General features: G+C 44.0%; 1 long non-coding RNA gene across 1 annotated transcript; it reads left to right on the plus strand.

Annotated features, from left to right (window-relative positions):
- The first annotated feature begins 218 nt into the window (after positions 1 to 218).
- LOC146871445 (uncharacterized) lies at positions 219 to 6,060 on the plus strand. Its single transcript, XR_014959557.1, has 3 exons — positions 219 to 351; positions 2,865 to 2,956; positions 3,907 to 6,060. It is a non-coding gene; the product is annotated as an uncharacterized LOC146871445 (long non-coding RNA).
- Positions 6,061 to 6,270: the final 210 nt, after the last annotated feature.

The following is a 6,270-nucleotide window of genomic DNA, read 5'->3' on the forward strand; positions in this document are numbered from 1 at the left end:
AGAGTTGCTAAATACAAAACTAAACATATGATGGGGGTATAGGGGATGGGGAGCAGCCATGTGGTAGTATGAGGGGTGGGAGTGTAGGGAATAGCGGGGTGGTAGACATGCATTTCTCAGAAGATGAAATTGAATCATAGGAAGAAGGTGACATTGTGGATGAAAGGGCGATACTGAAAGACTGACAAGAATCCATGAGGGGAAAGGGGGAATGTACTAAAAATTTCTCTAGATTTTGTTTTTCGCAGGATAGAGAAAACGGAAACAATCAGGGCAGAATCAGTTCAAGATTTCAAGACAAGGGTTTGAAGAAGAGAGCTTATACTGCAGACTACATTCCCACAACCTCAGGTGAGGCTCCCGCACAGTTTGTTCATAAACGTTTGAGGGGGGGGAAAAGCTTGGGTACAGATAACAAACGCCATAAGGTCACAAAGCAGGATAAGGGTAGCCAGGTGGAAGCAGAAGGTGAGTTGGTAGATGACAAAATAAAAGTTTCAGTAAGTTCTGACAGCAACGCTAAAACAGCTGAATTTCAGACTACGTCATCAATAAAACGTTTACCTTACATGGGTTTGTCCATGCAACTTGGTGCACATTTAACCCCTTCAGCGCTGCGGGAATTCCCCCGCGGTGCTGAAGGGTTCGAGCGCGGGCGGGCCCATGACGGAACGGTTCCGTCATGAGCACAGCGCAACCGATGCTCATGACGGAACCGTTCCGTCATGGGCATGGAAGGGGTTAAACAGAGCTACCAAAGAAAAAATCTGGAAAGGGGAATTTGATGTATTTACATTTTTACATAGAGAAATACAAGCAAAAGAAGGGTCAAAGGAAGAGGCATGGGAGTTAGCTAGGAGGCCAAGGGTGCCAACCAATATTGACACATGGACATCAGCCTTTCTTATTTTCGCAAGCATATACTGTGAAAAATTCCCTGACAGGTCAGTGTCGCTTTTTAAGTATCTGAATACAATTCGGAAGGCCGCTACAGTATTTGGGGGTTATGCCTGGTCACACTATGATGAGGAGTTTAGAGCCAGATTAGTTTTAATACCCGAAAAACCTTGGGGGCAGGTGGACAATGAACTCTGGGTTCAGTGGATGTACCCTCAAAGGCCTACACCATCCATGCATACAGCTAGCGGCTTAGCGGTTTCCTATCCGCCCTTTCAGAGCAGGCCCACCCTGGGGGGGTGGGTTCCTGGAACAGACCGCAGACAATGGTATCGGTACATGCTGGAACTTCAATAAAAGATATTGTGCACAAAACCCTTGTAAATACAAGCACGAGTGCTCAAAGTGCGGGGGGAAACATGCAGTTATGCAATGCTTTGGAGAGCAATCAAATTGGGGAGGGGGCGTTTTTCCAAACAGAGGACGAGGTATTGTGTTCCAGCCTGGTCACAAGGGCTTTTACTCCGGTCAAGTTGGACAAACTATGTAAATGGTTAAAATTCTACCCGGACACACAAGAAGCAACTATATTAGAATGGGGCTTCAGAGAAGGGTTTAAATTGGGTAACTAAGGGCCTAGGTACCATAGGTTTGCCCAAAATTTAAAATCGGCAAATTAATTTCCACACATCGTCAAGAGAAAACTGCTGACAGAAGTGAAGGAAGGGAGGATGGGAGGCCCCTTTGATTTCTGGCCATTAAACAATCTCATGGTCTCACCGGTAGGCGTAGTGCCCAAGAAGGCGGAAGGGGAATATAGGATGATCCAACATCTGTCCTGGCCTCAGGGTCTTTCTGTTAACAACTTTATTGCAAAGGAGGACTCTATGGTCCAATTTGCTTCTGTAGATTCAGCATTGATAATGATAAGAAACACAGGGGCGAACTCTGAATTGGCAAAATGTGACATCAAGTCAGCCTTCAGGCTCCTACCGGTACACTCTTCTGACTTTTCATTTCTGGGCATCTTTTTTGAAGGAAAGTTTTTTGTAGAAAAAACCCTTCCTATGGGCTGTGCGATATCATGCAGGCTATTTGAATCCTTCAGCTCATTTTTACAGTGGTGTTTCTCTTTTCGAACAGGGCACACTGGAGTTACACATTATCTGGACGATTTTTTATTCATGGGACGGGCTGGTTCACAAAATTGCGAGAAAGCTTTGAAGGATTTTAAGGAATTCGCTCAGGACTTGGGCGTTCCTTTGGCAGAAGACAAAACAGAGGGCCCCAGCTGTTGTCTGACTTATCTGGGCATTGAAATAGACACTATGAACATGCAAGCTAGACTCCCTGAAAAGAAAATATTGGAAATAACTAAATTATTGGAATATGCATGTAATGCAGATAAACTGACTTTACGGGAAGTTCAAGGTTTGTTAGGCCATCTCAATTTCGCCTGCAAAGTCATAAAGGCAGGCAGAACCTTTTGTAGGCGCCTCGGCTTTTCCATGTCTGGTATCAAGCCACACCATAGAATCAGAATAACTGCTAGCATGCGGGCGGATTTTGAAGTATGGCTATGGTACTTAAAAGAATTTAATGGTGTCACTCTTTGGTCACTAGACGAGGATTTCGTCTGGCAAATGCAGTTGTTCTCTGACGCCCCTGGCGCCAATGGTTTTGGAATTTTTTGGAAGAGAAGTGGTGCGCAGAAAGATGGCCTGCCAGATGGGTTGCTGATAAGAAAAGCATAGCTTTCCTCAAATGTTTTCCTTTGATAGTGGCCCTGACCGTTTGGGGACATAAGCTGGCAAATAGAACAGTGCTTTTTAATGTAGATAACAGGACCGTAGTAGATCTTGTGAACGGTCAGAAAGCCAAGGACAGACAGTTGTTGAAGTTACTGCAAATATTCATGCTAGACTGTTTAAAGTTGAATATAATATTCAAAGTAAAACATATTGCAGGGGTTGAGAATAACATCGCAGATGCCTGATCTCGTTTCCAGTGGGAGAGATTCTGTGGTTTGGCGCCCGGAGCAGATCTACGGAAAACTCAGGTACCCAGCGGGATATGGGATTTGGCAACATGAAGGCTCACCTACTCATTGAAAACTCATTAGCACAAAGTACTAAAATGGTATACAGGAGAGCTTGGCTGGAATTTTTAGATTCAGGCGCATTATATAGAACTCATGATAGCAGAGGGTTGTGTCACCGCAGAGCAGACATTGTCAAGTTTATCATGTTCAATATAGACAAGAACATTTCCCCTACGACTATCGCAGGGAAGCTGGCTGGAATATCTTTTTACGGCAAGTTCTTTTGGGGATATGAGCCATGAGCGGGGGAAATGGGCAGGAGGATTCTGCAGGGTTGGGCGAAAACAAAAAAGAGAGGGCCGTACAAAAGGGAGCCTACATCTTTAAAGTTATTGTATAAGTTAACAATCATTTTATATGATGTTTGTTTTTCCGATTTTGAAGCACAATTGTTCAAGTTATGCATGATTTGGCTCTTTTTTGGAGCGTTTAGGATATCTGAATTACTGGGTACTGCTATGTATGAGGATCTTAAAACCCACAATGTATCCCTGGTTCATTCAGATATTGAAATTTTTCTTGAACGCTCAAAAACAGGGAAAGGTTCAAGAGTAATTCTACAACATATCGGTGGTCCTTTATGCCCCAAACAGGCATGGTCAGATTTTCTAGCTTTAGGAGGTGCATCTTCGAAGTTTGTTTTCCGTCATTTGGATGGATCTCAGTTAAAAGCCACCCAGTTCCTAGCAGTCTTGCGGAAGTCTTTAAAGAAGCTTGGGAAGAATCCTGCCCTTTTTGGTACACATTTGTTTCGCATTGGGGCGGCTTCAGAAGCTGCCACATGGGGATTTTCCATTAGTGACGTTAAGAAGTTGGGACGCTGGTCCTCAGATTGTTGTCTGCGTTATATTAGAAATTTGGAATACAAAGTTTAAAAATATGAGATCTTAATTGTTTTTTCTTTGCAGGTCTGATGACAAGTTTATCAATGTCTCAGCGGCACGTTTGGATAATTGGACACTCGTTCGTCAAATGGGCTGCAAAACAGGCAGCAAAAAGACATTTTGGGAGGAATTTAGGTTTTAGTTCCGAAGATGTGTCTATTTCTTGGTGGGGAAAAAGCGGCATGATGTGGGGCCAATTTCTACCTCTTATGAGCGAGTTGTCTTTTAAGAACAAGCCTGAAATTGTTTTGATCCATTTAGGGGAGAACGATCTAGTTCAGTTATCAGGGCTTGGGCTACTAATAGAGATGAAATCTGATTTGGAACTTTTTTCAAAAACCTGGTCCAAATCTCAGCTGGTCCTGACAGCCCTGATGCCACGCAGAATTTGGCGAGGGGCGGAGAGATTTACAGCAATTGAAAGAGCGCGAAGGAAAGTGAATAGAGAACTGCAGCGTTTTTGTTCTTCTAACAGAATTTATTGGCTAGTTCACAATGAAATTTCAAAAGAAGACAACCAGTTCTTTAGACATGATGGAGTTCATGTGTCCTTTATTGGGAATGAGATTTATCTTCTAAACATAATAGATATGGTTTCTAAAGTCCTTGAAATAGAAACATGGTGTTGAAATATCGCTGTTTAAGCAACAGCATTTTTTGCATTTTTGCGTCTTTTGCATTTTCGTTCTTCGTTTCCAATTTACAGATGGTTATTAGTAAAACAAAATGTTTTTCTCTTTTGTAACCGTTTGCATTACCCTCTCCCCCCCGCCCACCTCCCCTCCTGTACTCCTCTTGTACTTTAGATTATGGTGGTAGTTTTCCTTTGATATATAATGGATCTATGTTAAAACCTGTTTGGCGACAGTGTTTTCAGTTGAGTTTACAGTTCTTAACAATGGTTAACAATGGTTAACAATTATTACAAATTTGTTCACCTGTTTGGCGACAGTGGTGCTCTGTTTTTATTTCAAATGATAATACATATCCAGGGCAAATTGGAAAGTCTAAACAAACAGGGGGGGGACAGGAAAAACTCCTGAGTTAGGGTTTTTCCTGGTGGCAGAGTTGGAGGAGATCAAGACAGGCAGGAAGGGTTGGGGGCATTAGGAATAGCTTCGTGCAGGGGGAAGCTAGGGAGCGAGGTTGGAGGCAAGAGGTAGGCAGGATATGTAGATAGGGGTTTGGATAGGAGGTTTAGGCCGAACAATGTGGGTAATAGTTGTTTTGGGGTATATTGTTTTAGGGGCGGGGGTGTTAGGGAGGGATATGTTGTTTGAAATATGATATGTATATGACCTGTATTTTAAGATATGTGTGGAATTGCCTTCTTTGGGAGTGTGCCCTGTGCCCACGGACTCGGCCCATAATCTGGGAGTTCTGATCGATCCCTCTCTCTCCATGTCGCAGCAGGTTAATAGGACCGTTGCTACCTGTTGGGGTATCATTAGGATCCTTAGGAAGATCAGACATTTTGGCTCCGCATGCCCGCAAACAGATTGTTGTTGCATTGGTCGCCTCACGGCTTGATTACTGCAATGCTCTCTATGCCAGCATAAATAAGGGCCTTGTGGCACGTTTGCAAACAGCCCAGAATGCGGCAGCCAAATTTGTGCTTAATGCTCCTAGGACTTCTTCGGCTACCACTGCCAGGAAGAGTCTGCATTGGCTCCCGATCCAAGATAGGATCGTTTTTAAGATCCTTTGCATGACCTACGGGGCTTTATCTGGCGTGGGGGCCGAGGGGGTGAAGGACTTGCTTGTACCTTATGTCCCGGGCAGAAACCTTCGCTCTTTGAGAAAGAATCTGCTGTCAGTTCCCCGTTTTCGAAGAGTCAAATGGGGAGGGAGGGCCTTTTCGTCTTTAGCCCCAAAACTGTGGAATACGTGCCCCTCTGAAATTAGAACTCAATATACTGTCCCCACGTTTAGGAAGGCTTTAAAGACGTGGCTCTTTGCCAAGGCCTACCCGTAGTTTTGGTTCCTGGTCTGTTTGATCTTTTTGTGTTAGGCGCCTTGATGCCTTTGGGCTTAGTTGCGCATTATACGTTTTCCTACATTCATTCATTCATTCATTCATTCATTCATTCAGGAAGGGTTGGGGGCATTAGGAATAGCTTCGGACAGGGGGAAGCTAGGGAGCGAGGTTGGAGGCAAGAGGTAGGCAGGATATGTAGATAGGGGTTCGGGTAGGAGGTTTAGGCCGAACAATGTGGGTAATAGTTGTTTTGGGGTATATTGTTTTAGGGGCGGGGTGTTAGGGAGGGATATGTTGTTTGAAATATGATCTGTATATGACCTGTATTTTAAGTTATGTGTGGAATTGCCTGCCTGTCCAATAAAGCTGCCTTTTACCCCAGATTTGGGTCTTGGACGTGTTTATTGCCC

Source organism: Triturus cristatus, chromosome 1_1 (genome assembly GCF_964204655.1).
Source record: "Triturus cristatus chromosome 1_1, aTriCri1.1, whole genome shotgun sequence".
NCBI lineage: Eukaryota > Metazoa > Chordata > Amphibia > Caudata > Salamandridae > Triturus > Triturus cristatus.